Source organism: Tursiops truncatus, chromosome 10, assembly GCF_011762595.2.
Source record: "Tursiops truncatus isolate mTurTru1 chromosome 10, mTurTru1.mat.Y, whole genome shotgun sequence".
Taxonomy (NCBI): domain Eukaryota; kingdom Metazoa; phylum Chordata; class Mammalia; order Artiodactyla; family Delphinidae; genus Tursiops; species Tursiops truncatus.
In genome coordinates, this window is record NC_047043.1 from 52985441 (window position 1) to 53008668 (window position 23228).

Genomic DNA, 23228 nt, shown 5'->3' on the forward strand with positions numbered 1-23228 from the left:
TTCTTGTTATTGAGCTGCATGAGCTGCTTGTAAATTTTGGAGATTAATCCCTTGTCGGTTGCTTCATTTGCAAATATTTTCTCCCATTCTGAGGGTTGTCTTTTGGTCTTGTTTATGGTTTCCTTTGCTGTGCAAAAGCTTTGAAGTTTCATTAGGTCCCATTTGTTTATTTTTGTTTTTATTTCCATTACTCTAGGAGGTGGGTCAGAAAGGATCTTGCTTTGATTTATGTCATAGAGTGTTCTGCCTATGTTTTCCTCTAAGAGTTTGATAGTTTCTGGCCTTACATTTAGGTCTTTAATCCATTTTGAGCTTATTTTTGTGTATGGTGTTAGGGAGTGATCTAATCTCATACTTTTACATGTACCTGTCCAGTTTTCCCAGCACCACTTATTGAAGAGGCTGTCCTTTCTCCATTGTACATTACTGCCACCTTTATCAAAGATAAGGTGTCCATATGTGCATGGGTTTATCTCTGGGCTTTCTATCCTGTTCCACTGATCTATCTTTCTGTTTTTGTGCCAGTACCATACCGTCTTGATGACTGTAGCTTTGTAGTATAGTCTGAAGTCAGGGAGCCTGATTCCTCCAGTTCCTTCTTTCGTTCTCAAGATTGCTTTGGCTATTCGGGGTCTTTTGTGTTTCCATACAAATTGTGAAATTTTTTGTTCTAGTTCTGTGAAAAATGCCAGTGGTAGTTTGATAGGGATTGCATTGAATCTATAGATTGCTTTGGGTAGTAGAGTCATTTTCACAATATTGATTCTTCCAATCCAAGAACATGGTATATCTCTCCATCTATTTATATCATCTTTAATTTCTTTCATCACTGTCTTATAATTTTCTGCATACAGGTCTTTTGTCTCCTTAGGTAGGTTTATTCCTAGATATTTTATTCTTTTTGTTGCAATGGTAAATGGGAGTGTTTTCTTGATTTCACTTTCAGATTTTTCATCATTAGTATATAGGAATGCCAGAGATTTCTGTGCATTAATTTTGTATCCTGCCACTTTACCAAATTCATTGATTAGCTCTAGTAGTTTTCTGGTAGCATCTTTAGGGTTCTCTATGTATAGGATCATGTCATCTGCAAACAGTGACAGCTTTACTTCTTCTTTTCCAATTTGGATTCCTTTTATTTCCTTTTCTTCTCTGATTGCTGTGGCTAAAACTTCCAAAACTATGTTGAATAATAGTGGTGAGAGTGGGCAACCTTGTCTTGTTCCTGATCTTAGTGGAAATGCTTTCAGTTTTTCACCATTGAGGATGATGTTTGCTGTGGGCTTGTCATATATGGCCTTTATTATGTTGAGGAAAGTTCCCTCTATGCCTACTTTCTGCAGGGTTTTTATCATAAATGGGTGTTGAATTTTGTCAAAAGCTTTCTCTGCATCTATTGAGATGATCATATGGTTTTTCTCCTTCAATTTGTTAATATGGTGTATCACATTGATAGATTTGCGTATATTGAAGAATCCTTGCATTCCTGGAATAAATCCCACTTGACCATGGTGTATGATCCTTTTAATGTGCTGTTGGATTCTGTTTGCTAGTATTTTGTTGAGGATTTTTGCATCTATGTTCATCAGTGATATTGGCCTGTAGTTTTCTTTCTTTGTGACATCCTTGTCTGGTTTTGGTATCAAGGTGATGGTGGCCTCGTAGAAGGAGTTAGGGAGTGGTCCTCCCTCTGCTATATTTTGGAAGAGTTTGAGAAGGATAGGTGTTAGCTCTTCTCTAAAGGTTTGATAGAATTCGCCTGTGAAGCCATCTGGTCCTGGGCTTTTCTTTGTTGGAAGATTTTTAATCACAGTTTCAATTTCAGTGCTTGTGATTGGTCTGTTCATATTTTCTATTTCTTCCTGATTCAGTCTTGGCAGGTTGTGCATTTCTAAGAATTTGTCCATTTCTTCCAGATTGTCCATTTTATTGGCATAGAGTTGCTTGTAGTAATCTCTCATGATCTCTTTTATCTCTGCAGTGTCAGTTGTTACCTCTCCTTTTTCATTTCTAATTCTATTGATTTGAGTCTTCTCCCTTTTTTTCTTGATGAGTCTGGCTAGTGGTTTATCTATTTTGTTTATCTTCTCAAAGAACCAGCTTTTAGTTTTATTGATCTTTGCTATTGTTTCCTTCATTTCTTTTTCATTTATTTCTGATCTGATTTTTATGATTTCTTTCCTTCTGCTAGCTTTGGGGTTTTTTTGTTCTTCTGTCTCTAATTGCTTGAGGTGCAAGGTTAGGTTGTTTATTCGAGATGTTTCCTGCTTCTTAAGGTGGGCTTGTATTGCTATAAACTTCCCCCTTAGAACTGCTTTTGCTGCATCCCACAGGTTTTGGGTCGTTGTGTCTCCATTGTCATTTGTTTCTAGGTATTTTTTGATTTCCTCTTTGATTTCTTCAGTGATCTCTTCATTATTAAGTAGTGTATTGTTTAGCCTCCATGTGTTTGTATTTTTTACAGATCTTTTCCTGTAATTGATATCTAGTCTCATGGCGTTGTGGTCAGAAAAGATACTTGATACAATTTCAATTTTCTTAAATTTACCAAGGCTTGATTTGTGACCTAAGATATGATCTATCCTGGAGAATGTTCCATGAGCACTTGAGAAAAATGTGTATTCTGTTGTTTTTGGATGGAGTGTCCTATAAATATCAATTAAGTCCATCTTGTTTAATGTATCATTTAAAGCTTGTGTTTCCTTATTTATTTTCATTTTGGATGATCTGTCCATGGGTGAAAGTGGTGTGTTTAAGTCCCCTACTATGAATGTGTTACTGTCGATTTCCCCTTTTATGGCTGTTAGTATTTGCCTTATGTATTGAGGTGCTCCTATGTTGGGTGCATAAATATTTACAATTGTTATATCTTCTTCTTGGATCGATCCTTTGATCATTATGTAGTGTCCTTCTTTGTCTCTTTTAATAGTCCTTATTTTAAAGTCTATTTTGTCTGATATGAGAATTGCTACTCCAGCTTTCTTTTGGCTTCCATTTGCATGGAATATCTTTTTCCATCCCCTTACTTTCAGTCTGTATGTGTCTCTAGGTCTGAAGTGGGTCTCTTGTAGACAGCATATATAAGGGTCTTGTTTTTGTATCCATTCAGCTAATCTGTGTCTTTTGGTGGGAGCATTTAGTCCATTTACATTTAAGGTAATTATCGATATGTATGTTCCTATTCCCATTTTCTAAATTGTTTTGGGTTCGTTATTATAGGTCTTTTCCTTCTCTTGTGTTTCTTGCCTAGAGAAGATCCTTTAGCATTTGTTGTAAAGCTGGTTTGGTGGTGCTGAACTCTCTCAGCTTTTGCTTGTCTGTAAAGGTTTTAATTTCTCCATCAAATCTGAATGAGATCCTTGCTGGGTAGAGTAGTCTTGGCTGCATGTTTTTCTCCTTCATCACTTTCAGTATGTCCTGCCACTCCCTTCTGGCTTGTAGGGTTTCTGCTGAGAGATCAGCTGTTAACCTTATGGGGATTCCCTTATGTGTTATTTGTTGTTTTTCCCTTGCTGCTTTTAATATGCTTTCTTTGTATTTAATTTTTGACAGTTTGATTAATATGTGTCTTGGCGTATTTCTCCTTGTATTTATCTTGTATGGGACTCTCTGTGCTTCCTGGACTTGATTAACTATTTCCTTTCCCATATTAGGGAAGTTTTCAACTATAATCTCTTCAAATATTTTCTCAGTCCCTTTCTTTTTCTCTTCTTCTTCTGGAACCCCTATAATTCGAATGTTGGTGCGTTTAATGTTGTCCCAGAGGTCTCTGAGACTGTCCTCAGTTCTTTTCATTCTTTTTTCTTTATTCTGCTCTGCAGTAGTTATTTCCACTATTTTATCTTCCAGGTCACTTATCCGTTCTTCTGCCTCAGTTATTCTGCTATTGATCCCATCTAGAGTACTTTTAATTTCATTTATTGTGTTGTTCATCGTTGCTTGTTTCATCTTTAGTTCTTCTAGGTCCTTGTTAACTGATTCTTGCATTTTGTCCAATCTATTGTCCATTCTATCTCCAAGATTTCGGATCAACCTTACTATCATTATTCTGAATTCTCTTTCAGGTAGACTGCCTATTTCCTCTTCATTTGTTAGGTCTGGTGCATTTTTATCTTGCTCCTTTATCTGCTGTGTGTTTTTCTGTCTTCTCATTTTGCTTATCTTACTGTGTTTGGGGTCTCCTTTTTGCAGGCTGCAGGTTTGTAGTTCCTCCTGTTTTTGATGTCTGTCTCCAGTGGCTAAGGTTGGTTCAGTGGGTTGTGTAGGCTTCCTGGTGGAGGGGGCTAGTGCCTGTGTTGTGGTGGATGAGGCTGGATCTTGTCTCTCTAGTGGGCAGGTTCACGTCTGGTGGTGTGTTTGGGGGTGTCTGTGGCCTTATTATGATTTTAGGCAGCCTCTCTGCTAATGGGTGGGGTTGTGTTCCTGTTTTGCTTGTTGTTTGGCATAGGTTTTCCAGCACTGTGGCTTGCTGGTCGTTGAGTGAAGCTGGGTGCTGGTGTTAAGATGGAGGTCTCTGGGAGATTTTCGCCGTTTGATATTATGTGGAGCTGGGAGGTCTCTTGTTGATCAGTGTCCTGAAGTTGGCTGTCCTACCTCAGAGGCAGAGCCCTGCCTCCTGGCTGGAGCACCAAAAGCTTTTCATCCACAGGCTCAGGATATAAGGGAGAAAAAGTAGAGGGAATTAGTAGAAGTATGAGGAAAGAAAGAAGGAAAGGAGGGTAGGAAGGAAGGAAGAAAGAAAGAAAGAAGCAAAGAAGGAAAGAAGGCAAGAAGGAAAGAAAGGAGGGAGGGAGGGAGGAAGGAAGGAAGGAGGGAAAGAAGGAAAAAAGAAAGAAAGAAGATACATTAAAAATAAAATAAAGTATAATAAAGTTATTGAATTAAAAACTTCTTATTTAGAAAAAAAAAAAGGGACGGAAAGAACCTTAGGACAAATGTTGGAAGCAAAGCTATACAGACAAAATCTTACACAGAAGCATACACATACACCCTCACTAAAAGAGGTAAATGGGGAAAAATCCTAAATCTTGCTGTCAGAGACCACCTCCTCAATTTGGGATGATTCGTTGTCTAAAGGAGGGAAGGAAGGACGGAAAGAAAGAAAGAAAGAACGAAGGTAAAGTATAATAAGGTTATTAAAATTAATTATTAAGAAAAAAAATTAAAAAAAAAACATGGACGGATAGAACCCTAGGACAAATGGTGGAAGCAAGACTATACAGACAAGATCTCACACAGAAGCATACACATACACATTCACAAAAAGAAGAAAGGGGAAAATATCATAGATCTTGCTCCTAAAGTCCACTTCCTTAATTTGGGATGATTGGTTGTCTATTCAGGTATTCCACAGATGCAGGGTACATCAAGTTGATTGTGGAGCTTTAATCCGCTGCTTCTGAGGCTGCTGGGAGAGATTTCCCTTTCTCTTCTTTGTTCTCACAGCTCCCAGGGCTAAGCTTTGGATTTGGCCCTGCCACTGCGTGTAGATCGCTGGAGGGCGTCTGTTTTTTGCTCAGACAGGATGGGGTTAAAAGAGCCGCTGATTGGGGGCTCTGGCGCACTCAGGCCGGCGGGGACGGAGGGGCACAGAGTGCGGGGCGGGCCTGCGGTGGCAAAGGCCGGCGTGACTTTGCACCAGCCTGAGGCGCGCTGTGCGCTCTCCCGGGGAAGTTGTCCCTGGATCCCGGGAACCCGGCAGTGGCGGGCTGCACAGGCTCCGCGGAGGAGGGGTGTGGAGAGTGACCTGTGCTCGCACACAGGCCCCTCGGTGGCGGCGGCAGCAGCCTTAACGTCTCCCGCCCGCCTCTGGGGTCCGCGCTTTTAGCCGCGGCTTGCGCCCGTCTCTGGATTCCGCGCTTTCAGCCGCGGCTCGCGCCCGTCTCTGGATTCCGCGCTTTCAGCCGCGGCTCGCGCCCGTCTCTGGATTCCGCGCTTTCAGCCGCGGCTCGCGCCCGTCTCTGGGGTCCGCGCTTTCAGCCGCGGCTCGCGCCCGTCTCTGGGGTTCGCGCTTTTAGCCGCGGCTCGCGCCCGTCTCTGGAGTTCCTTTAAGCAGCGTTCTTAAACCCCTCTCCTCACGCCCCAGGAAACAAAGAGGGAAGGAAAAGTCTCCTGCCTCTTCTGCAGGTGCAGGCTTTTCCCCGGACTCCCTCCCGGCTAGCTGTGGTGCACTAACCCCTTCAGGCTATGTTCAAGCCGCCAACCCCAGTCCTCTCCCTGCGCTCTGGCCTCAGCTCGCAGCCCCGCCCGCCCCGGCGGGTGAGCAGACAAGCCTCTCGGGCTGGTGAGTGCCGGTCGGCACCGATCCTCTGTGCGGGAATCTCCCCGCTTTGCCCTCCGCACCCGTTGCTGTGCACTCCTCCGCAGCTTCGAAGCTCCCCCCTCCGCCTCCCGCAGTCTCCGCCCGCGAAGGGGCTTCCTAGAGTGTGGAAACTTTTCCTCCTTCACAGCTCCCTCCCACTGGTGCAGGTGCCGTCCCTATTCTTTTGTCTCTGTTTTTTCTTTTGCCCTACCCAGGTACTGGGTAGTTTCTTGCCTTTTGGGAGGTCTGAGGTCTTCTGCCAGCCTTCAGTAGGTGTTCTGTAGGAGTTGTTCCACGTGTAGATGTATTTCTGGTGTATCTGTGGGGAGAAGGTGATCTCCGCGTCTTACTCTTCCGCCATCTTCCGCCTTCAATGGCATATACTTTTTCTCAGAATGAATGCCCACACAAACATACACACGTACTTCAGTTGGGATTTGGCAAAGAAAATAGTAACATGCAAGGCTTTTATGACTATATTAAATCAGAAGTCTACAAACTCACTAACAAAAGTATGTACTAGGTAAATATTTTATAGTAGGTGTAAATATAATAGGTAAGATAGCCTTCTAAAGAATAAATGCACATATGATTATAAATTTTCCTCATTAAAATTACTATTAGCTAATACTGATTAGAGCTAAACCTGATTAAAGGAATCCTGGTTTATATAAACTTTGTCTCTATGGACATTACAATAATTAACTTGGAATTCATAAACAATATTTCAAAAATATCCCTCATCCGCTCAATTATTGCACATATATTTATTTGGATGACTTTTCACATTTAAAGTGATATATAAATAAATATGTACATTAATAATAGTAACTTCCTATTGTAAATACCAACCATTGCTACAGTCTTTTGCTATCTTGGATATTTATGATTGTACCTAACAGTTTTCTCACTGTAAACATAAGGTAACTATCTTTCATTATAAATTAAACCACCCTAAGTTTCATTTTTCTTCTGGGGGGAAACTTGTATATATCATATGTCTTCTGGGGGAGAATTCTTCTTTCTAGATGACTAAATAACCTTTAATATTTTGGCATTTCCATCTAGCTAGTTATTATACCTTATGATCTAATTAGCATTTGGTATTTGATATCTCCAATGACTAACAAGGCCATCTAAATTAAAGCATTTCAAATTCTAATGTCTTGTTAGAGAATTCTATTAAAATGGAAGAGAAACAGTGGCTTCCTCCATTCCTCACAGTTTACTTTCAGATTTATTGGTTAATGTTTAATTCTACAGTGAAAACTTAATGATCTCAGAATGTCACGTATTACGAAGTCCCAGGTTGCTCCTTGCTGTGTCTCATTTCTGAGGTGAATTCTCTGAGGACTTTAAGAATCTGAAAATTTCAGCTTTAATTGTTAGGAAAATTTTTTAAAACTTCAAGACAATATCCCACAACCAATCTTTTTTTAAAAAATATATTTTTAAAAAATATATTTTAAAACCACCATTATATAGAAAGCAATACAAAATTCCCTAATTATTGTGGCCTTTTAAAACTATAATTCTTTTTTTTTAAGATTTATTTATTAGTTATTTTATTTATTTTTGGCTTTATCGGGTCTTAGTTGCGGCACGCGGGATCTTCGTTATGGCACACAGGCTTCTTTCTAGTTGTGGCACAGAGGCTCCAGGGCATGTGGGCTCTGTAGTTGTGGCGTGCAGGTTTCAGAGTGTGTGGGCTCTGTAGTTTGCAGCCCGCAGGCTCTCTAGTTGAGGCGCGTCAGCTCAGTAGTTGTGGCATGTGGGCTTAGTTGCCCCGAGGCATGTAGGATCTTAGTTCCGTGACCAGGGATGAAACCCACGTCCCCTGCATTGTAAGGTAGATTCTTTACCGCTGGACCACCAGGACAGTCCCTAAAACTATAATTCTTTGAAATGAATTGTAAGTAGAATTTTTTCGGAGATTCATGATACATTCATCTGCACACACATTGTAAAATATTGAATGAAGTTCAATTTGCTACATTTTACTCCTAGGTTAAAAACGATAGATTTTTAAAGAATTGGTACAAAACCCGGTATCTCCATATTTAGTTACATTATATGCTATAACACACACGCACACACGGCCCCAAAAGAGAGTAAGCAGTTATCAGAAGCAGATTTTAAAAATTATTAGGTCTTTTAAAATTCAATTTAGATCATAAACTTAATCCAGAATCATCTATTTAGATCTTGCCACAACTTCTTCTTTTGTAATATCCTCAACTTTCTTCAATCCATACTCAGGAAGTCCACAACTCTTTTTTTTTTTAACATCTTTATTGGGGTATAATTGCTTTACAATGGTGTGTTAGTTTCTGCTTTATTATCCACAACTCTTAAAACCCACAACTATTAAGTACATATGGTAAATAGAACAATAGGTGTTAGTGGTGAAAACTAAAGGGAAACTGGAAGTATACAAATTCAAAAGAAGTCCCTGCCCTCAGGAGTTTAACATCTATTGGGAAAGGATGCAGAGGTAAATTGCCACCCGTGTAAATGGGCCTTAAAGAAATCAGTGGGGAAACTTTCCTTCCAAAAGGATTACAATTTAATAGTCTAGCTCCAACTACTTCAGCTATGGGAGAACTGCCACTGTGGCATGGAAAGTATGCAGTAGAAAGTTCTCCACTAAAGGAGCACTGGGTTTGACAGTTATTTTTTCAAGGAACAATGTATTTGAAAGTTGTTTTCTTCCCTGCAAAAGGGTGGTCATTCCACGAAGTCAAGTATGATATGCTTTGAGAATTTGCAAGTGAACAAATCAGGATGTTTACATAATTAAGTAAATGTAATCACCATCTTTTGTAGGAATATATGTAGTGACAAATGTGATCAGAAATATTACATGCCATAAAGATTCTTTGTGGAGATTCTTATCTTTCTTTCAGTAATTCTACCCTAAGATTTTTTTCTGCAATTAGCATAAAAGCTATGACTGAAGGAACTTTAAATTTATTTTTAATCAGCATTGCTCAGCACGAAACACAGACCAATAGTACACACAGAGGAATCAGATAATATTTTAAGTTTATTTATTTATTCATTTTTGGCTGCATTGGGTCTTTGTTGCTGCTTCTGGGCTCTCTCTAGTTGCAGTGAGCGGGGGGCTACTCTTTGTTGCGGTGCGCAGGCTTCTCATTGTGGTGGCTTCTCTTTGTTGTGGAGCATGGACTCTAGGCATGCGGGCTTCAGTAGTTGTGGCACGTGGGCTCAGTAGTTGTGGCTCTCGGGCTCTAGAGCGCAGGCTCAGTAGTTGTGGCGCACGGGCTTAGTTGCTCCACGGTGTGTGGGATTTTCCTGGACCAGGGATTGAACCTGTGTCCCCTGCATTGGCAGGCGGATTCTTAACCACTGTGCCACCAGGGAAGTCCAGAATCAGAGAATGTTACTGAATCATGGAAAAAGCAAAATATGACAAGATTAGGCTGAAACTCATCCTTTAGGAACTCCTGGCTAACTTCACAATATCCCAGGCAGAAGGGATTGACAATTAATTCTAGAACCATTTTATAGTTACAGCTCTTGTATTTACAATTATATATTTGCTTATGTTTAAATTAACAGTGAAGTTATATTAATATATAATTTTTTAAATGAGTGACATTTATTTAGTCATTTCCTACTTTTATTCAATTTTCAACTAATCTTTGTGTTAGTAAAGCAAAAAGCTTAAATCACACCCAAAAACAGGGGCTCTGGAGTATAAAATACCTGGATTCAAACTGCATCTCTACCACTCACCAGCTGTGTGATTTGGGGTAATAAGACTGCCTCTTTCTGACTCAGTTTCCTCAACTGTATAGTAGAGACAGTAATACTATCAGCAGGATGTTTTTGCAGTGAGTAAATGTGGTAATCCATGTGTTATACTTGCCAATAGCCTAGTAGGTATAAGCACTTACTAAGTGTTAGCTACTATGATTACCAACATGATTTGTCTTATTTCCAAATTTAATACAAATTGGAAAGGCACCTAAGGCATATGATCCTGTTAACGTTATTAGACAAGGGACTCAGCTATCCTTGTTGCGAAAGGAGCAGGTAACCTTCCTTTCAGAATTCTGCTTGAATTCCTCTACCATCTGTCAAAAAGTCATAAAAACTAAAAATATTCCCAAAAGACATATACAAGGACTAAGTGAAAAAAGCAAATAAAGTTTTGGGAAATACAGGGAAATAGAAAAGCAAATAAGGTGTTGGTAAAAAATGGAAGAATGTATTGAAGATACAGCATTTGAACAAGGTTTTTAATAAGGAAAATTTAGATCCAGGGAAATAGAGAAGACCAACCAGAAAAGAATCAATAAAGGTCTCACAATTGGAGATGTCAGAGATGCATCCTTCATCTGGATCTTTCAGTCTCCCTGAGTGAGTAAAGGAAACTTGCAGTACATGTTCTTGGAATGACAGGGCTGGAGCACTTCTCAGGGAATCTTGAACATAGGCTTGTGGTTCATCCTATTGTTCAACCACATCTATTCTCTTCTTGTATAGTAATAGAATTTTGCATTTCACATGGAGTTGTGTAGTGAAAGACTCTATTTCTTCATTTCCCTCTGGGTCAGTAGTGGTCATGATCTAAGTTCCAACCAACATCATGGAAGTTGATGTAATATGGATAACTTCTTTGTTGTACCCATCAAGGAAAAAAATGTAACCTTCACCCCTCTCCTTTTCCTTCCTGCTGACCTGAATAAAGGCATTATCATGCTGGACTCTAAAATAGAAGCAATATGTTTAAGAAAATAGAACAACTTGGAGTTCCTAAAGATAACAGACTCACTATGCCAGCCTTGGGTGACCCATCTGGATTTTCACATGTTAGAGAAATAAACTTCTATTTTGATTAGACTATTATTATTTTGTAAGTCTCTGTTACAACAACAGAAAAAAAAAAAAACCCTTCATTTTGATGAACACCTTTTGTATTAGGGAACTTGAAAGAAGTTGTCATTTTCATGATAGTTTAACCAGATAGTATGTGACAAATTTTAACAGTGCCTCAAATGTAGATAGCATTCAGAATGTTAGCTTAAAATATTACAGTTTATCCACAAAATATATTTTCTGAAAGTACTAAAGTGTGTGGGAAAAACATTTCACATGTTCACCACTATCTGGACCGTCTCTTTTCCTGAGCACATGGCAGCACCTTACTCTCCTCTTCCCTCCCTGTGAGGTGTGGCCAATCTACACTGGCTAATGAGATATGAGTAACAGGTGTTACTGTCGGGATGAGGCATATAAAAGCTGGTGTGTGATTCTCCATGCTCTGTTTCATGGCCTTCATGATTGCCTCCATTTCAAATAGTGGCGTCTCTGTCAGCCCTGTCCTACCCCATGCAAGGAATAAAGAGCACATAAGGGAATGAAGGGAGAAATGTCTTCACTGTTTAAGCCACCAAGAACCGGAGTGGCCAATAACCTCACCATAACCCAGAGCATCCTGACTTACCCAGTGGGGGAATTCCAATCACACTGCCTGTGAATTAGGACATTGCTTTTGCTGACAATCTTTGACTCTCCCCCTGTGCACTTGTTCCTTGTTCTTATCTTTTAGATCAAAGAAATGAGGGTAAGATTTCCAATTATTTTACTGTAATCAGAGGGCAGATAGTAAAGCCAGACTTGTTTTCTGAATCAAAACCCAGGGCATGTCTAACAAATTGTATTCAGTTTTCAACGTAGCTAAATAGTTTTACCCCCACTACACCAGACTTGTATGAATGTTGAGCAGAAATGGGTGCAGAACTAAGGTCATTTTTCATAAGGCAAGATGTTCTAAAATGTATTTAAGAAAATTTTTTTATATATTATTTTATTCTATTTGGGAATTTAATCCTTCCATTAATAAGGGTTTTCTTCTGCTTATAAACCAATGATGTGAGGTTATTTAAGGTTAACTCAAGCCAAGTTATCAAAAGAGTTTTCCTTCCATATTCTTCAAGGCACTACTGTTTCAAATTCAGAATGACTGAATCCAAGATGAATGTAATAGGAAATCAAGATTGAAACAATACGTTGTTTTTTTTTTTTTTTGGTGTCCTTTTATTTTGTTGGGCCAAAAATATTATAACTACCAAAGAAAATGATGGTGCACAGGTGTTGTTATTGCATTTACAGCCCAGTGTGGCTTGTAAGGTGGTTGCTATAGTGACATGATCATTTGTAGACTATAATCCCATTAGGAGAAACTAGCGATAAAGTAAGCTCATTGTAACAGATCTTATATTGCTTCACTTCCGGTTGAGTCTGTTTTATGGCAAACTGCATTAGTAGAGCTATTAAATTTTAAAAAAGCACATAAGAATATCACACTTACTCATAAAATATTTTTTGGACAGAGGAAATGGGGATTTTGAAAATTACTACAGATGATTTTTTTAATGTTAGCAAAACTTTGCAAACAAATGCAAATCGTTCAGTGCAAATCATTCAGTTCTAAAAGACTAACTACTAAAGTAGTGAAATACAGAATACACATACACAATAAATATATATATATACGTGTATAACAAATAAATAATATTATGTATTTCGTTACTTTGACATTTCAGTCCTTCTTCCTACAGCATCCTCATAGGATCACATCTCTGGATAAATAGGCCAAGACGTTATTTTTAAACAAGCGTACTGGGATCCAGACAAGATCCATGACCAGCCCAAGAAGTCAGTGAATGGACTAGCCAGAATTTTAAAAAGGATGTACTTTACTCCCAAATTTCTTCTCTCTGTTCATCCTATTGGAGAATTGTTTCATTACTCAGAATTACTCTAAATTGCTTTGTGTATTTTATTTCAAGAATACTGTTTCCCGAAATAGTTATTTGTAGTGAGGTGGATGGACCTAGAGTCTGTCATACAGAGTGGAGTAAGTCAGAAAGAGAAAAACAAATACCGTATGCTAACACATATATATGGAATCTAAAAAAAAAATGGTTCTGAAGAACCTAGGGGCAGGACAGGAATAAAGATGCAGATGTAGAGAATGGACTTCAGGACATGGGGAGAGGGAAGGGTAAGCTGGGATGAAGGGAGAGAGTGGCATGGACATACATACACTACCACATGTAAAATAGATAGCTAGTGGGAAGCAGCCGCATAGCACAGGGAGATGAGCTCGGTGCTTTGTGACCACCTAGAGGGGTGGGATAGGGAGGGTGGGAGGGAGACGCAAGAGGGAGGAGGTATGGGGATATATGTATATGTATAACTGATTCACTTTGTTATAAAGCAGAAACTAACACACTGTTGTAAAGCAATTATAGTCCAATAAAGATGTTAAAAAAACAAAACAAAAAAAGAATAGTGTTTCCACTATGTAAAATCAGATTCCTGCCCGCATCTTGGACCGAACATACATACCTGTTTCTTCATAAGAAGGTATAAGAAATTAGTCACCTGGTTAGGAGGGTGTGTGCTGATGGAGTTGAGTTAATTAAAGATGTGGACTGAATTCACCTTTCAGAAAAATGGAGCAGAATCACTTTCCCTGTTCCTCCCAGTGATGTCAGCCTAGGTGACTTCTTCAACACTGAACTCCTTGAGGACTGGGGGTACTCATTAAGACTGAAACAGAAAATGAATACGTTTTGCTTGCTGAGCATACATGGCTGCTAATTTGCAAGGATTTTTTTTTAATATAAAAGATATATGGGGCTTCCCTGGTGGTGCAGTGGTTAAGAATCCTGCCAATGCAGGGAACACAGGTTCGAGCCCTGGTCTGGGAAGATCCCACATGCCGCGGAGCCACTAAGCCCACGCGCAACAATTAGTGAGCCTATGCTCTAGAGCCTGAGAGCCACAACTACTGAGCCCACGTGCCACAACTACTGAGCCTGTGCTCTAGAACCCGAGAGCCACAACTGAACCCATGTGCCACAACTACTGAGCCTGCGCTCTAGAGCCCGAGAGCCACAACTACTGAGCCTGCGCTCTAGAGCCCGAGAGCCACAACTACTGAAGCCCGCGCGCCACAACTACTGAAGCCATCGCGCCTAGAGCCTGTGCTCCGCAACAAGAGAAGCCACCACAAAGAGAAGCCCGTGCACCGCAACGAAGAGTAGCCCGCACTCACCGCAACTAGAGAAAGTCCGCGCACAGCAACGAAGACCCAACACAGCCAAAACTAAATAAAATAAATAAATTTATTTAAATAAATAAATCAAAGATATACATATATTTACCTCCTTCTGCTAAGTATCTGAAAAAAGGACCCCTAATTAATATCACAAAAATATTGAAAGGGGCTTCCCTGGTGGCGCAGTGGTTGAGAGTATGTCTGCCAATGCAGGAGACATGGGTTTGTGCCCCGGTCTGGGAGGATCCCACATGCCGCGGATTGGCTGGGCCTGTGAGCCATGGCCGCTGAGCCTGCGCGTCCGGAGCCTGTGCTCCGCAACGGGAGAGGCCACAACAGTGAGAGGCCCGCGTACTGCAAAAAAAAAAAAAAAAAAATATATATATATATATATATATATATATATATATAAAGTAAATACCTAACTAAGCTATTCACTTTCCAAATGAAGATTATCTGTTAGCAGATGCTCATCTCCCACTGTGATCTGGCACTAGAGTAGATTATTTGATTAATTACTACCCTCCCTGAAAAACAAATGCTTTGCCCTCTATCCAAGCCTCTCAAGTCCACATTAACTGCTAATTTCCATTTTTAAGTTCAAACCTATTTACTGAAGTTAGACAATTGTGTATCCTGATGAACATTCCCTGGACTCTACACACTGGAAAGTCAATGCTTGGTGATTATATCAATTGAAAATAAAATTATTGTCTACAAATACGCATAAACGATTTTATATAACCTAGATATGGCCAATATCTAAAGTAAGAGATGTTGTAATGGAGTTAAGTTTTCTATGCTGGCTATTAAAGGCCAGTTTACTATTGGAAGGATGCTGTTGGAAGCTCCAGTGCCCTGGAGGATGTTTGTTCTTGTATTTTTATAGGTGAGGAGAGAGAGTGTTCTGTTTCGTAATCTTGAGTATCTCATGAGACATTTTATCCTTGCATCACAGAAAACCTCTTATTTTGGTGTGGGATATGATGCAATGTGTGTTCCACACTAGCCTAGTGAGATGCTCTAAGGAAGAAGTATCCCATGGTGACATAACTTGGGGAGAACTTTATTCACACTCTCACACACACTCACAGTTGGAGATTCATAATACATAATAGCATATATTTGTAACTTCAGGAGGTTTGGTAGTGTCGACTTAAAAAAATATTCACAACCTAAAAGTTGAGAGTTATGTTTTATTCGGCGGGAATTTTTAGGACTTTAACCCCGGAGGCAGCATCTCAAGTAACCCTGAGAGAACTACTCCAGGGAGGCGAGGTGGCAGAGCCAGGTTATATAGAAGTTTTGCAACAAAGGACAGGTAGGCGGGAACATCAAAAGATTATTGTTAATTAAAACCAAATATCTCAAGTTAAGGAATTTAGCACTTGTCTATGTATGGGAAGATGCAAGAGTCTGGGTTCACTGAAATCATTCCTTTGATAATGCACCTCACCTATCTGGGGCCAGTATCCTGTGTTTTCACATCGTGAGTTTCCTCAGGGCTCACCACAGGGAGTGGCTGCAGTCTGATGGCTGCTAGATGACAGGTATTCTTTCCTGAATTTTTTCAGGGCTCAACAGCTCACACTGGAGGGCCACAGTTGCTGATGACTGTGACATCCTTTGTTTACTGATATGACAGGAAATATTCCATTTATCAGCAGTAACAAACCTGCTTAACTTACTTTGACCTCATGTTCCTTAAGTTCATTCAAACACAGACCCTGTTTGGAGTAATACACTCTTATATGAAAGAAATATTCCTTGGAAGACAGTTTTGAGGAAGTTTTATTAAAGGTTTCACCATCAGAAGTATGCAAACATCATATGAATTCTCAGTTCACAGCACAGATCCTGACATCACTGTATGTAACAGCTTCTCCCAAATTCTCACATTAAAAAATTGCTTAGTAACAATTTTTTTTCACCATTTGCTTGACAATCCACCCTTTTAAGGGGACATTACTGAAGTGTTTTCCTCCCTCTCACACCTTCAACTTCCAAGGCATAGCACCAAGGAAAGATCCTGTGATAAGGTAGAAAGTATGTCAGATGTAGATTCAGATGTTAGGTTCAAGTCCTGGTTATACCTTGAGATATTGAGAAAATCTGCTTCCTTTGGTTTCCTCATCTGCATTTATAGGGCAGTTGCCTTATAAGATTCACTGAGGGTAGGGGGAAAGATGTTAAGAAGTTACTTATTATGTGTAATTAATACAAAACTGAGTTCTATTATAATTGCATTCTTGGAAGCAAGGAAGCTCCATTGGGCCTGAAAGCTTCAGTAACTGAAGGAAGAGAAAGTCCAGATTTCTGGTCCACTACTAGCAGCATTTAATTAGATTCAGGTTTAAGATTAAGATATATGACAGTGACCACTTGAAGGAAAAGCAGAATGGGAGTCAGAGTACTATAGAACCAAATATCTTTGAGTATATAGCTATGTCTTATGACTGGCAACATTTCAATCCACACCAACAACTATTGTCTTACCACTAAGTGGAAGATGAGTGACAGTGCTCGATCCTGTACTGAGGTGAGAAATATCTTCATGGCTACACAGAAGATCTTTAAAAAGGAAAGAAATGAGGAGAATAGTGGTTCCCAGAAACAGTGGCCTCTGGATCATGAGAACAGTAAAAAATACATCTCAGGTTCTGTGCTCATTGCTCCTTTAACAAATAATATGATTAAGAGAATGAGATGCTCTTAGTGAAACGGTGAAGAACAGACATAATCTATCTCCACAAGAACAAATGCAGTTAGAAACTCAAGGGGAAAAGTGCCATGCAGGAGAGTCATGTCTCAAATATAAGGAAAACCAAGAAGTGGCATGATTTGGGGCAAAGGATGGAGAGAAGAAAGGAGGATACATTTGACCTTAACACTTTGAAAAATTTCTCTAGAGAACAATGTTGCTGTGAAAGGATTACTTCCCCTTTCCTATGAACCCAAGAGATTGAATGACATTTATGTAATAGTAACAACATGAAGCTACTTACTGATTTTTTAACTTTTAAACACAAATTGGAGACAAACACTGAAATGTAAAGTAAAATTAGAGTTTGGAAAATAAATATTGTAAAATTTTAAGTGATGGATATAATGGTATAGCTAAAAGAGTTTAGGCATCAGAAGAAAATAAATGGGAGTGCAGGCATGCTAAATTACTTATAGTTTGTAAAGGGGGAATCAATTACACTGCCTAAAAGGTTAATGGATTTTAAAATAAATAAATATGACCAACAGATGTATGAAAGTAAAATTAAAATGAAACCTGGGAGGTGGTTAAGAGGAGAAAAATAAGACCAGGGGACATGATCAAAATCCCTTGTCTCATAGCAGGGAGCATACAAGTAAATCTTAAATTTCAGAACATTAAGAAGTAGAGTGAATACGTATATGTAGCAAATCACCAAAAGAGTGGAAACAGAAATTCTAAAAATTAATTACCTCCAAGGGTAGGCAAAAGATAGAGGATTTTTAATTTCATACTCATCTGTACTTGCTGAACATTTTATACAGGCTTAACTTTAATCTATAAAATTGTTTATCCATTTGCAGATTTGGATCATTTGAGGTAAATGTATTCTTATCTCCTTTTTCTCTTCCCTTGCTGAAATATTTTCCTAATTACCCAGCAGTCTCAACAGAATGTGTTTGTTTTGTTTTGTTTTGTTTCCTTTCGTTTTAACCATCCAGTATAGGTTTATCAGCCTTTACCTGGGATTGAGCTGTGTCAACTGATGCTCTTTGCCCCTGCTGAGTGAGCTGCTGTTTTCCAATTTTGCACAGACAAAATTCCAGGGCATGTGGCATTGCAAGGTATTAGCAAACCTAGCAGAATCCCTCTTGAGTTCTGCTGAGATTCAGGAAGATACTCCAGGGCAAAAGGACACTTTCGTTACTTGATCAGAAATAAGAGAACAAAGGCTAGCAATCACTGGATAATAGAAAACATAAATCACCACCAAAGTGAATCAGACTATAACAGCAACAATTTTCAAAACAATAAGAACAACATTTACAATTCTAGCTATCATTTACTGAGCCCCTGCACTTAGGAAGGTAATGGATGTTTTTCATACAGTGCAACACATACCCCATATTTAAGTTATACAAACTCTGTAACTAATCTTTTGAAATTTGAATTTTATGAAAAAATCTGTTTGAAACTCAGAGAGATCATGTGACTTCCTCAACAACACAAAACTAATAAATGCCAGGTCTGTCTGTCTCTGTTAGAAGCATTTAAAGGGAGATAGACCTGGGACATCTGTCCTGAAAAGGAGAAGTATCATCGCCCACTCAACTGCTTGACAAAAACCTGAAATGTAAAGGTTCACTGACTTAACTCTTTTCTTCATGCTGTACATCCAATCACTAAGTCCTTTGAATTCCACCTCAACATATAGCTAAGATATTAGTGCATCTCACATCGCCACTGCCAGGGCCTATGAAAGCTGCCATCGCTTCCCTCCCTGACAAAAACAACCACTACCTCACTATTCCCCTGCTTCTCTGCCTACCTCCTCTCTCACCCACACTTACAGAGCATCCAGAATAAACTTTTTTTTTTTTTGAAAGGGTTTTTTTTTTTTTTTTTTACATCTTTATTGGAGTATAATTGCTTTACAATGTTGTGTTAGTTTCTGCTGTATAACAAAGCGAATCAGCTATACGTATACATATATCCCCGTATCTCTTCCCTCTTGTGTCTCCCTCCCACCCTGCCTATCCCACCCCTCTAGGTGGTCACAGAGCACCGAGTTGATCTCCCTGTGCTATGCGGCTGCTTCCCACTAGCTATCTGTTTTACATTTGGTAGTGTATATATGTCCATGCCACTCTCTCACTTTGTCCCAGCTCACCCTTGCCCCTCCCCGTATCCTCAAGTCCATTCTCTACATCTGCATCTTTATTCCTGTCCTGCCCCTGGGTTCTTCAGAACCATTTTTATTTTTTAGATTCCATATATATGTGTTAGCATACGGTATTTGTTTTTCTCTTTCTCTTACTTCACTCTGTATGACAGACTCTAGGTCCATCCACCTCACTACAAATAACTCAATTTCGTTTCTTTTTATGGCTGAGTAATATTCCGTTGTATATATGTGCCACATCTTCTTTATCCATTCATCTATCAGTGGACACTTAGGTTGCTTCCATGTCCTGGCTTAGAAAGGGCTTTTTTTTTTTTTTTTTGTGGTATGCAGGCCTCTCACTGTTGTGGCCTCTCCTGTCGCAGAGCAACAGGCTCCAGACGCGCAGGCTCAGCAGCCATGGCTCACAGGCCCAGCCCCTCCGGGGCATGTGGGATCTTCCCAGACCGGGGCACGAACCTGTGTCCCCTGCATCGGCAGGCGGACTCTCAACCACTGCGCCACCAGGGAAGCCCAGAAAGGGCTTTTTATTTATTTTTAATTTTTTTTATTTTTTGGCTGCACTGCATGGCATGTGGGATCTTAGTTCCTTGACCAGGGATCAGTCCCTCACCCCCTGCAGTGGAAGCGCTGAGTCTTAACCCCTGGACTACCAGGGAAGTCCCCAGAATAAACTTTTAATTATGCAAATCAGATCAGATCACTCCTTTGCTTAAAATGGCTCAAGACTTTCTTTCTGCACTTGGAATAAAATCTTGCATTTCACCACGATTTGCAGTCTCCTCGTGATTAGGTGCATTTGTGACATCCCCTCCCTTGCTCACTAAAGACAAATCCACACTAGCTTTCACATACTACCTTGGAAAGGCCCACTCTAATGACCTCGTTTTAACTTAAGGACACTGTCTCCAAATATAGTCATCACAGTCTGAGGTACTGTGGCTTAGGACTTCAACGTATGAAATTTGGGGGGACACAATTCACCTTATAATCACGCCTGACAATGCACCAGTGTGCAAGACACAGTCACCACTAGGAAATAATTTATATTCCATGGAGGAAACAGTTATTTTAAAAAGTCATATATACCAAAATAACAAGGCGTTGATTAGTGCTAACAAGGACAATAAAGGTGGGTAAGGGAAAGAGATGATGGAGGTTTACAGTTAGAGAGGATAGTTAGAAATGTTCTCCAAGGAGGTGAATTTTTAGGAGAGATTTGAATTAGTAGAAAGAGTGAGCCCTGCAAAAATAAGAAGATTCCAGCAGATAAATAAATAGTAAACCTAGCATCCCTCAGCGAATATACTTGAGATATTTGACTGACGGAATATAAAAAAGCTGTGAAACTGAATGTGAACACATGACATCAGAGAGATAATTAAGGGCCAGATAAAACAGGGCATTTAGACCATGGTAGAAATTTTCGACTTGGTTTCACGTGTAATGAGAAGCCGTCAGTTTGGATCAAGTCAGGGAAATGGTGTAATTCATGTTTGAAACATATTTCTGGGTTCTGTGGAGGAGAGACAGTAGAGAGAAAGACAAAGAATTAGGAGCAGTCACTTTAGGACGTCATTGCTCCGATTCTTATGAACCATAAGTTGGCTTGGATTGTGTTCAGAGTCGTGGGGTGGTGATGGGAGGTCAGATTCAGGATGTATTTTGAAGGTATAGTCAATACATAGATTTATGGTGAAGCATGAAAGAGAGGGATTAAACTATGATTCTGAACATTTTTGCCAGAGCAATGGAGTGAATATAATGCCCTTCACTAGGATGGGGACATTTCGGAAAGAGTGAGTTTGAGAAAGTCAAGAGCTCCCCATTGGGCATGTTATATTTAAAATATAAATCAGACATCCAACTAGAGAAGTCGGATAGACACTCTGGATCTGGAGCTATAGGAGAGATCAGGAGTGGAGATGTAGATAAGGGAATTGTCATTATGTATATCAGTGCCATTCATCGTGCATTTCTTGGCTAGTATCAGTGTGTGAACTGCTGCTAGAAAGCAACCTGGAAAGTGTCACAATTGAGACACTGCATAGAAATTGTGTGAGTGCCATCAAGATCACATGGGAGTCATGCACAGTGTTTGTGTTACAAAAGTATCAGTTTGTCATAGATTGGGGGAAAAAAACAAACAAGACAAAACATTTTATCACTGTTAAAGTGATATAAAGAAGGTAATCCTGATACAGATGCTGTTTAACTCCAAGGGGCCTTGTGTGATCTTCTGGGGATTAAGTATAGATAGAAAAAAGAAGAGAATAAAAACTGAGCCTCCAGGGCTTCCCTGGTGGCACAGTGGTTGAGAGTCCGCCTGCCGATGCAGGGGACACGGGTTCGTGCCCCTGTCCGGGAAGATCCCACATGCCGCAGAGCGGCTGGGCCCGTGAGCCATGGCCCGCAAAGCCTGCGTGTCTGGAGCCTGTGCTCCGCCACGGGAGAGGCCACAACGGTGAGAGGCCCGCGTACAGCAAAAAAAAAAAAAAAAAAAAAAACTGAGCCTCAGGATGCTCTGTGTTGTCGAGATCAGGTTGAGGAGGATGGACTGGCTAGAAATTGGAAAGGAATGGCTTGTGGAATAGGATAATAAAGGGAAGCCAAACAAAGACAATGTTTCAAAGAGGCAGGGTGTGGTCATCCATGTCATATGCAGTTGAGGGACTAAGATGAAGACTAAAATATAGCCTCCTCAGCTTCAAATATCAGTATATATGTATATTTATATCCATATCAGCTTCTGTATTTATACTTACATCTGTACCTAATTCTATGTGTATTTATCTATATCTGTGTATATATATCTATATCTTAAAGACACCTGAACTTATTATGGGTATTATTATTCTGTTCCATTGATATATTTTACCAGTCAAATTTTTGGACGGTGCAGTTCTGATTTCTTGAGCTTAGTATCTCACATAACAATTTAATATTTATCAATATTTTTTATTAAAAAATATGAATCATATAAGTTTCTTCATATTTCTTGTTTGGGTATTGTTGATATCAGATTTTATATCTGTGTTATGAAGGGGAGTAAGATGAATTTTCTTATTTCTTCCTCATTTGTAGGGAAGTTATTGATGTATTTTTTTTATTTATAACTAGGTATCATTTCTAAAATCCTATATTTTAAAATATTTTCATTTCACTAGTTTACTTAACTTAGTTTTTAAAAATTTAGTCTAATTTTTATTAAAAAATAAATTTTATTGTATTACTTATTTAATTGAAAAATATAAAGCTTTAATGTAAGTGTATCATATATATTTATATATTTTTCTTCTGTTTTTCAGTTGAGTATCCAGGGCATTGAAGCTAATGTTTCGTGGGTCTTATTTTCCTTTTTAAATAAATAACTACACTTCTAATTTATAGTTCTGAATTGAAAGTGAGAAATTTTGTGGGTTTTTTTCCTAAATTTAGTACTGAATTTTCTACATTTTAGTGATTATATATGATATTAGTAAATACTTTGAAATATATAGAAAGGGAATATTTGATTTTTATTATAATAATACACACATATGTATATGTGTTTATATTTAGTTGTACAAAACATCGTTTTTTACATCTGTTGGACTTTCTCGTTATTTATTTGAAAAGTTATATTAATAGATTTCTTAATGTTTGTTCACTCAAGCATTCTTGAAATCCTTCTATATGATCATGCTGTATTTTACCTCTCTATATTTTTATTCCATTTACTACTCTCTTTTTCATTTTTAAATGTATATCTAGAATGCATTCTTCTTTATCTGGGCAAACATGCAAGTCATCCTCTTAAACTTTCTCAAAGAATTCCTCCAAAACAATGTTATCCACAATTTTATGATTCCAATTTAATCAATAGCACAGGGCACTCAAGCACTTATTAGAGAATTAATCCATGAATGGGCTGCAATTTCGCTCTTTCTAAAGGCTCAGTTAA